The 10,889-nt window shown below is 28.6% G+C and overlaps 1 pseudogene; it reads left to right on the top strand.

The window, feature by feature from the left end:
• The first annotated feature begins 950 nt into the window (after window positions 1-950).
• LOC145596293 (small nucleolar RNA R71) lies at window positions 951-1,051 on the top strand (annotated as a pseudogene).
• Window positions 1,052-10,889: the final 9,838 nt, after the last annotated feature.

Below are 10,889 nucleotides of genomic sequence, written 5' to 3' on the forward strand. Positions count from 1 at the left end.
TCCCGGAGGGTATTAGGAACCATGGTAAACATGTCGGCATTTTTTATTTCCGGGTGAAAAAAGGTCAAAAAATTCCAAAATTGAAGGATATAATCTACGCTTTTTTAGGAATTTTGAGGTTATGGGACCCGGGGGCGAAAAGTCTTGAGACCTTAGGGGATACATCTTAGGACCTCTTTGAGCATTGTTTTGAAAATTTCCCCTTCCTTGATTGTTTCCATTACCCCTATTTTGTTTTGGACCATAACCTTGATTATGATTACCACCACCTTGATTATGGTTACCATTACCTTGGTTATGATTTCCATAACCTTGGTTATGGTTACCACGAGAACCTTGATTCCCTTGGTTCCTATAACCACCACCATGATTATAGTTGTCAAAATTGCCTTGGTTTTTGTAATTCCTATTCCATTGGCCTCTTTGATTATCAAACCTTTGGACATTGTTGTTTGATACAAAACTAACATGTTCACACTCATTGTTGTCAAAGTCATCAACACATTCATTGTTGCAATTACTAGAATCATGGTCATATGATCCACATACATCACAAAACAAACATCCCATAGGCATATTATGTGAAGTAGAAGGAGTTTGAGAGTTAGAAGAAGTACCTCTCCCCTTAATTTGTGAGGGAAGATTTGGAGCTTGGGAAGAGGAAGAAACACTCTCCAACTTGGCCTTGATTGTCGTCATCTCCTTTCCCAAGTTTGTCATTTGAGAGGTAAGATTGTTAATGGCATTGAGATGGTCCACCGAGTACAACGAAGATTGCTTGCTTGAAGAATCTTTTTCCCCATCTTGCCAATCTCTATAGTAAGCCACCACATCCTCTATTATGTCCACACTTCTTCTTCGGTTTTGTTCATGATTGGACCACCGGCCCCTCCATCAAGACATGCCTTGCCTTGAGGACTCAAACCACCATAGAAGATTGATATGTTGGAATTCCGTGGTGAGGACATTCTCTTTGGTACTCCTTGAATCTCTCCCATGCTTCATAAAGACTCAATTAGCATTGTGGAATGAAATTGACTTTCCTTTGTTTCAAAAAGCTCTGTTTGAATGTATTTGACTTTCATTATATTCTAAAAGGTTTATTGAAAGTGTTTGACTTTCGTTTGACTCATTTCACATTGTTGAATGCATTTAACTTTCAATTGATTCAAAAAACTTTGTTTGAATGTGTTTGACTTTCATTTGACTTAATTAGCTTTGTTGAATGCGTTTGACTTTCATTTAACTCAATTAGCATTGTTGAATGCAATTGATTTTCATTTGATTCAAAAAGCTTTGTTTGAATGTATTTGACTTTCATTTGATTCTTAAAGCTTTTTTGAAAGTGTTTGATTTTCATTTGACTCAATTAGCTTTGTTGAATGCATTTGACTTATATTTGATTCAAAAAGCTTTGTGTGAATGTGTTTGAATTTCGTTTAAATTAATTAGCTTTGTTGAATGTGTTTGACTTTCATTTGACTCAATTAGCATTGTGGAATACAATTGACTTTCATTTGATTTAAAAATATTTGTTTAAATGTACTTGACTTTCATTTGATTCTAAAAGCTTTTTTGAAAGTGTTTGACTTTCATTGGACTCAATTAGCTTTGTTGAATGCATTTGACTTTCATTTGATTCAAAAAACTTTGTTTGAATGTATTTGACTTTCATTTGATTCTAAAAGGTTTTTTGAAAATGTTTGACTTTCATTTGACTCAATTAGCTTTGTTGAATGCATTTAATTTTTATTTTATTCAAAAAGCTTTTTGAATGTGTTTGACTTTCATTTGACTCAATTAGCTTTGTTGAATGCATTTGACTTTCATTTGATTCAAAAAACTTTGTTTGAATGTGTTTGACTTTCATTTGACCCTATTAGCATTGTGGAATGCAATTGACTTTCATTTAATTCAAAAAGCTTTGTTTGAATGTATTTGACTTACATTCTATTCAAAAAGCTTTGTTTGAATGTATTTGACTTTCCTTTGATTCTAAAAGCTTTATTGAAAGTGTTTGACTTTCATTTGACTCAATTAGCTTTGTTAAATGCATTTCACTTTCGTTTGATTCAAAAAACTTTGTTTGAATGTGTTTGACTTTCATTTGACTCAATTACCTTTGTTGAATGTGTTTGACTTTCATTTAACTCAATTAGCTTTGTGGTATGCAATTTACTTTCATTTGATTAAAAAAGCATTGTTTGAATGTATTTTACTTTCATTAGATTCTAAACGCTTTGTTAAAAATGTTTGACTTTCGTTTGACTCTATTAGCTTTGTTGAATGCATTTAACTTTCGTCTGATTCAAAAAGCTTTGTTTGAATGTGTTTGACTTTCATTTGACTCAATTGGCTTTGTTGAATGTGTTTGACTTTCATTTAACTCAATTAGCTTTGTGGTATGCAATTTACTTTCATTTGATTAAAAAAGCATTGTTTGAATGTATTTTACTTTCATTTGATTCTAAAACCTTTGTTGAAAGTGTTTGACTTTCATTTGACTAAATTAGCTTTGTTGAATGCATTTGACATTCATTTAATTCAAAAAGCTTTGTTTGAATGTGTATAACTTTCATTTGACTCAATTATCTTTGTTGAATGTGTTTGACTTTCATTTGACTCAATTTTCATTGTGGAATGCAATTGACTTTCATTTGATTAAAAAAGCTTTGTTTAAATGTATTTGACTTTCATTTGATACTAAAAGCTTTGTTGATATTGTTTGACTTTCATTTGACTTAATTATCTTTGTTAAATGCATTTAAATTTCGTTTGATTCAAATAGCTTTGTTAAAATGTGTTTGACTTTCATTTGACTCAATTAGCTTTGTTGAATGTGTTTGACTTTCATTTGAATCAATTACCATTCTGGAATGCAACTGACTTTCATTTGATTTAAAAAGCTTTGTTTGAATGTATTTGGCTTTAATTTGATTCTAAAAGATTTGTTGAAAGTGTTTGACTTTCATTTGACTCAATTAGCTTTGTTGAATGTATTTCACTTTCGTTTGATCCAAAAAGCTTTGCTTGAATGTGTTTGACTTTCATTTGACTCAATTATCTTTGTTGAATGTGTTTGACTTTCATTTGACTCAATTAGCATTTTGTAATGCAATTGACTTTCATTTGATTCAAAAAAATTCGTTTGAACGCATTTGACTTTCATTTGATTTTAAAAGCTTTTTTGAAAGTGTTTGACTTTCATTTGACTCAATTAGCTTTGTTGAATGCATTTGACTTTCGTTTGATCCAAAAAGCTGTGCTAGAATGTGTTTGACTTTCACTTGACTCAATTAGCTTTGTTGAATGTGTTTGACTTTCATTTGACTCAATTAGCATTATGGAATGCAATTGACTTTCATTTGATTCAAAAAAATTTGTTTGAACGCATTTGACTTTCAGATTCTAAATGCTTTGTTGAAAGTGTTTGACTTTCATTTGATTCAATTAGCTTTGTTGAATGCAGTTGACTTTCATTTGATTGAAAAAGCTTTGTTTGAATGTGTTTGACTTTTATTTGACTTAATTAGCTTTGTTAAATGTGTTTGACTTTCATTTGACTCAGTTAGCATTGATGAATGCAATTGAATTTCATTTGATTAAAAAAATTTGTTTGAATGTATTTGATTTTCATTTGATTCTAAAAAGCTTTGTTGAAAGTATTTGACTTTCATTTGACTTAATTAGCTTTGTTGAATGCATTTAACTTTCGTTTGATTCAAAAAGCTTTGTTTGAATGTGTTTGACTTTCATTTGACTCAATTAGCTTTGTTGAATGCATTTGACTTTCATTTGATTGAAAAAGCTTTGTTTGAATGTGTTTGACTTTCATTTGACTCAATTAGCATTGTGGAATGCAATTGACTTTCATTTTATTAAAAAAAATTTGTTTGAATGTATTTCATTTTCATTTGATTCTAAAAGCTTTGATGAAAGTGTTTGACTTTCATTTGACTTAATTAGCTTTGTTGAATGCATATAACTTTCGTTTGATTCAAAAAGCTTTGTTTGAATGTGTTTGACTTTCATTTGACTCAATTAGCTTTGTTGAATGTGTTTGACTTTCATTTGACCAAATTAGCATTGTGGAATGCAATTGACTTTCGTTTGATTCAAAAAAAATTTGTTTGAATGTATTTGACTTTCATTTGATTTGAAAAGCTTTGTTAAAGGTGTTTGACTTTCATTTGACTCAATTAGCTTTGTTGAATGCATTTGACTTTCGTTTGATCCAAAAAGCTTTGCTTGAATATGTTTGACTTTCATTTGACTCAATTAGCTTTGTTGAATGCATTTGATTTTTATTTGATTCCAAAAGCTTTTTGAAAGTGTTTGAATTTAATTTGACTCAATTAGCTTTTGTTGAATGCATTTGACTTTCATTTGATTTAAAAAACTTTGTTTGAATGAATTTGACTTTCATTTGATTCTAAAAGCTTTGTTGAAAATGTTTGACTTTCATTTGACTCAATTAGCTTTGTTGAATGCAATTGACTTTCATTTGATTCAAAAACCTTTGTTTGAATGTGTTTGACTTTCATTTGACTCTATTAGCATTGTGGAATGCAATCGACTTTCATTTGATTCAAAAAGCTTTGTTTGAATGTATTTGACTTACATTTTATTCAAAAAGCTTTGTTTGAGTGTATTTGACTTTCCTTTGATTCTAAAAGCTTTATTGAAAGTGTTTGACTTTGATTTGACTTAATTAACTTTGTTAAATGCACTTCACTTTCGTTTGATTCAAAAAACTTTGTTTGAATGTGTTTAACTTTCATTTGACTCAATTAGCTTTGTTGAATGTGTTTGAATTTCATTTGACTCAATTAGCTTTGTGGTATGCAATTGACTTTCATTTGATTCTAAACGCGTTGTTAAAAATGTTTTACTTTCATTTGACTCTATTAGCTTTGTTGAATGCATTTAACTTTCGTTTGATTCAAAAAGCTTTGTTTCAATGTGTTTGACTTTCATTTGACTGAATTAGCATTCTGGAATGCAATTGACTTTCATTTGATTAAAAAAGCTTTGTTTGAATGTATTTGACTTTCATTTGATTCTAAAAGCTTTGTTGAAAATGTTTGACTTTCATTTGACTCAATTAGCTTTGTTGGAATGCAATTTACTTTCATTAAATTCAAAAAAAATTTGTTTGAATGCATTTGACTTTCATTTAACTCAATTAGCTTTGTTGAATGTGTTTGACTTTCATTTGGCTCAATTTGCGTTGTGGAATGCAATTGACTTTCATTTGATTTAAAAAAAAATTGTTTGAATGCATTTGACTTTCATTTGATTCTAAAAGCTTTGTTGAAAGTGTTTGACTTTCTTTTGACTCAATTATTAGCTTTGTTGAATCCATTTGACTTTCATTTGATTGAAAAAGCTTTATTTGAATGTGTTTGACTTTCATTTGACTCAATTAGCATTGTGGAATGCAATTGACTTTCATTTTATTAAAAAAAATTTGTCTGAATGTATTTCAATTTCATTTGATTCTAAAAGCTTTGTTGAAAGTGTTTGGCTTTCATTTGACTTAATTAGCTTTGTTGAATGCATTTAACTTTCGTTTGATTCAAAAAGCTTTGTTTGAATGTGTTTGACTTTCATTTGACTGAATTAGCTTTGTTGAACGTGTTTGACTTTCAGTTGACCAAATTAGCATTGTGGAATGCAATTGACTTTCGTTTGATTCAAAAAAAATTTGTTTGAACGCATTTGACCTTCATTTGATTCTAAAAGCTTTGTTGAAGGTGTTTGACTTTCATTTGACTAAATTAGCTTTGTTGAATGCATTTGACATTCATTTAATTCAAAAAGCTTTGTTTGAATGTGTTTAACTTTCATTTGACTCAATTATCTTTGTTGAATGTGTTTGACTTTCATTAGACTCAATTTTCATTGTGGAATGCAATTGACTTTCATTTGATTAAAAAAGCTTTGTTTAAATGTATTTGACTTTCATTTGATACTAAAAGCTTTGTTGAAATTGTTTGACTTTCATTTGAATCAATTATCTTTGTTAAATGCATTTCGTTTGATTCAAAAAGCTTTGTTTGAATGTGTTTGATTTTCATTAGACTCAATTAGTTTTGTTGAATTCGTTTACTTTCATTTGACTCAATTAGCATTTTGGAATGCAATTGACTTTCCTCTGATTCAAAAAGCTCTGTTTGAATGTATTTGACTTTCATTTTATTCTAAAAGGTTTATTGAAAGTGTTTGACTTTCGTTTGACTCATTTCACATTGTCGAATGCATTTAACTTTCATTTGATTCAAAAAACTTTGTTTGAATGTGTTTGACTTTCATTTGACTTAATTAGCTTTGTTGAATGCGTTTGACTTTCATTTAACTCAATTAGCATTGTTGAATGCAATTGGCTTTCATTTGATTCAAAAAGCTTTATTTGAATGTATTTGACTTTCATTTGTTTCTTAAAGCTTTTTTGAAAGTGTTTGATTATCATTTGACTCAATCAGCTTTGTTGAATGCATTTGACTTAAATTTGACTCAAAAAGCTTTGTGTGAATTTGTTTGAATTTCATTTGACTCAATCAGCTTTGTTGAATGTGTTTGACTTTCATATGACTCAATTAGCATTGTGGAATACAATTGACTTTCATTTGATTTAAAAATCTTTGTTTAAATGTATTTGACTTTATTTGATTCTAAAAGCTTTTTTGAAAGTGTTTGACTTTCATTTGACTCAATTAGCTTTGTTGAATGCATTTGACTTTCATTTGATTCAAAAAGCTTTGTTTGAATGTATTTGACTTTCTTTTGATTCTAAAAGGTTTTTTGAAAATGTTTAACTTTCATTTGACTCAATTAGCTTTGTTGAACGCATTTAATTTTTATTTTATTCAAAAAGCTTTTTGAATGTGTTTGACTTTCATTTGACTCAATTAGCTTTGTTAGATGCATTTGACTTTCATTTGATTCAAAAAACTTTGTTTGAATGTGTTTGACTTTCATTTGACCCTATTAGCATTGTGGAATGCAATTGACTTTCATTTGATTCAAAAAGCATTGTTTGAATGTATTTGACTTACATTCTATTCAAAAAGCTTTGTTTGAATGTATTTGACTTTCCTTTGATTCTAAAAGCTTTATTGAAAGTGTTTGACTTTCATTTGACTCAATTAGCTTTGTTAAATGCATTTCACTTTCGTTTGATTCAAAAAACTTTGTTTGAATGTGTTTGACTTTCATTTGACTCAATTAGCTTTGTTGAATGTGTTTGACTTTCATTTAACTCAATTAGCTTTGTGGTATGCAATTTACTTTCATTTGATTAAAAAAGCTTTGTTTGAATGTATTTTACTTTCATTTGATTCTAAACGCTTTGTTAAAAATGTTTGACTTTCATTTGACTCTATTAGCTTTGTTGAATGCATTTAACTTTCGTCTGATTCAAAAAGCTTTGTTTGAATGTGTTTGACTTTCATTTGACTCAATTGGCTTTCTTGAATGTGTTTGACTTTCATTTGACCTAATTAGCGTTGTGGAATGCAATTGACTTTCGTTTGATTCAAAAAAAAATTGTTTGAACGCATTTGACTTTCATTTGATTCTAAAAGCTTTGTTGAAAGTGTTTGACTTTCATTTGACTCAATTAGCTTTGTTGAATGCATTTGACATTCATTTAATTCAAAAAGCTTTGTTTGAATGTGTTTAACTTTCATTTGACTCAATTATCTTTGTTGAATGTGTTTGACTTTCATTAGACTCAATTTTCATTGTGGAATGAAATTGACTTTGATTTGATTAAAAAAGCTTTGTTTAAATGTATTTGACTTTCATTTGATACTAAAAGCTTTGTTGAAATTGTTTGACTTTCATTTGAATCAATTATCTTTGTTAAATGCATTTCGTTTGATTCAAAAAGCTTTGTTTGAATGTGTTTGACTTTCATTAGACTTAATTAGTTTTGTTGAATTCGTTTACTTTCATTTGACTCAATTAGCATTTTGGAATGCAATTGACTTTCCTCTGATTCAAAAAGCTCTGTTTGAATGTATTTGACTTTCATTTTATTCTAAAAGGTTTATTGAAAGTGTTTGACTTTCGTTTGGCTCATTTCACATTGTCGAATGCATTTAACTTTCATTTGATTCAAAAAACTTTGTTTGAATGTGTTTGACTTTCATTTGACTTAATTAGCTTTGTTGAATGCGTTTGACTTTCATTTAACTCAATTAGCATTGTTGAATGCAATTGGCTTTCATTTGATTCAAAAAGCTTTGTTTGAATGTATTTGACTTTCATTTGATTCTTAAAGCTTTTTTGAAAGTGTTTGATTATCATTTGACTCAATCAGCTTTGATGAATGCATTTGACTTAAATTTGATTCAAAAAGCTTTGTGTGAATTTGTTTGAATTTCATTTGACTCAATTAGCTTTGTTGGATGTGTTTGACTTTCATTTGACTCCATTAGCATTGTGGAATACAATTGACTTTCATTTGATTTAAAAATCTTTGTTTAAATGTATTTGACTTTATTTGATTCTAAAAGCTTTTTTGAAAGTGTTTGACTTTCATTTGACTCAATTAGCTTTGTTGAATGCATTTGACTTTCATTTGATTCAAAAAGCTTTGTTTGAATGTATTTGACTTTCATTTGATTCTAAAAGGTTTTTTGAAAATGTTTGACTTTCATTTGACTCAATTAGCTTTGTTGAATGCATTTAATTTTTATTTTATTCAAAAAGCTTTTTGAATGTGTTAAACTTTCATTTGATTCAATTAGCTTTGTTGAATGCAATTGACTTTCATTTGATTCAAAAAACTTTGTTTGAATGTGTTTGACTTTCATTTAACCCTATTAGCATTGTGGAATGCAATTGGCTTTCATTTGATTCAAAAAGCTTTGTTTGAATGTATTTGACTTACATTCTATTCAAAAAGCTTTGTTTGAATGTATTTGACTTTCCTTTGATTCTAAAAGCTTTATTGAAAGTGTTTGACTTCATTTGACTCAATTAGCTTTGTTAAATGCATTTCACTTTCGTTTGATTCAAAAAACTTTGTTTGAATGTGTTTGACTTTCATTTGACTCAATTAGCTTTGTTGAATGTGTTTGACTTTCATTTAACTCAATTAGCTTTGTGGTATGCAATTTACTTTCATTTGATTAAAAAAGCTTTGTTTGAATGTATTTTACTTTCATTTGATTCTAAACGCTTTGTTAAAAATGTTTGACTTTCATTTGACTCTATTAGCTTTGTTGAATGCATTTAACTTTCGTCTGATTCAAAAAGCTTTGTTTGAATGTGTTTGACTTTCATTTGACTCAATTGGCTTTGTTGAATGTGTTTGACTTTCATTTGACCGAATTAGCATTGTGGAATGCAATTGACTTTCGTTTGATTCAAAAAAAAATTGTTTGAACGCATTTGACTTTCATTTGATTCTAAAAGCTTTGTTGAAAGTGTTTGACTTTCATTTGACTCAATTAGCTTTGTTGAATGCATTTGACATTCATTTAATTCAAAAAGCTTTGTTTGAATGTGTTTAACTTTCATTTGACTCAATTATCTTTGTTAAATGTGTTTCACTTTCATTTGACTCAATTTTCATTGTGGAATGCAATTGACTTTCATTTGATTAAAAAAGCTTTGTTTAAATGTATTTGACTTTCATTTGACACTAAAAGCTTTGTTGATATTGTTTGACTTTCATTTGACTTAATTATCTTTGTTAAATGCATTTAACTTTCGTTTGATTCAAAATGCTTTGTTTGAATGTGTTTAACTTACATTTGACTCAATTAGCTTTGTTGAATGTGTTTGACTTTAATTTGACTCAATTACCATTCTGGAATGCAACTGACTTTCATTTGATTTAAAAAGCTTTGTTTGAATGTATTTGACTTTAATTTGATTCTAAAAGATTTGTTGAAAGTGTTTGACTTTCATTTAACTCAATTAGCTTTGTTGAATGTATTTCACTTTCGTTTGATCCAAAAAGCTTTGTTTGAATGTGTTTGACTTTCATTTGACTTAATTAGCTTTGTTGAATGTGTTAGACTTTCATTTGACTCAATTAGCATTGTGTAATGCAATTGACTTTCATTTGATTCTAAAAAATTTGTTTGAACGCATTTGACTTTCATTTGATTCTAAAAGTTTTGTTGAAAGTGTTTGACTTTCATTTGACTCAAGTAGCTTTGTTGAATGCATTTTACTTTCGTTTGATCCAAAAAGCTGTGCTTGAATGTGTTTGACTTTCATTTGACTCAATTAGCTTTGTTGAATGTGTTTGACTTTCATTTGACTCAATTAGCATTGTGGAATGCATTTGACTTTCATTTGATTCAAAAAAAATTTGTTTGAACGCATTTGACTTTCATTTGATTTTAAAAGCTTTGTTGAAAGTGTTTGACTTTCATTTGACTCAATTAGCTTTGTTGAATGCATTTGACATTCATTTAATTCAAAAAGCTTTGTTTGAATGTGTTTAACTTTCATTTGACTCAATTATCTTTGTTGAATGTGTTTGACTTTCATTTGACTCAATTTTCATTGTGGAATGCAATTGACTTTCATTTGATTAAAAACGCTTTGTTTAAATATATTTGACTTTCATTTGATACTAAAAGCTTTGTTGAAATTGTTTGACTTTCATTTGAATCAATTATCTTTGTTAAATGCATTTCGTTTGATTCAAAAAGCTTTGTTTGAATGTGTTTGACTTTCATTAGACTCAATTAGTTTTGTTGAATTCGTTTACTTTCATTTGACTCAATTAGCATTTTGGAATGCAATTGACTTTCCTCTGATTCAAAAAGCTCTGTTTGAATGTATTTGACTTTCATTTTATTCTAAAAGGTTTATTGAAAGTGTTTGACTTTCGTTTGACTCATTTCACATTGTCGAATGCA

Source organism: Chenopodium album, chromosome 19 (genome assembly GCF_948465745.1).
Source record: "Chenopodium album chromosome 19, dcCheAlbu1.1, whole genome shotgun sequence".
In the NCBI taxonomy this organism is placed as follows: Eukaryota; Viridiplantae; Streptophyta; class Magnoliopsida; order Caryophyllales; family Amaranthaceae; genus Chenopodium; species Chenopodium album.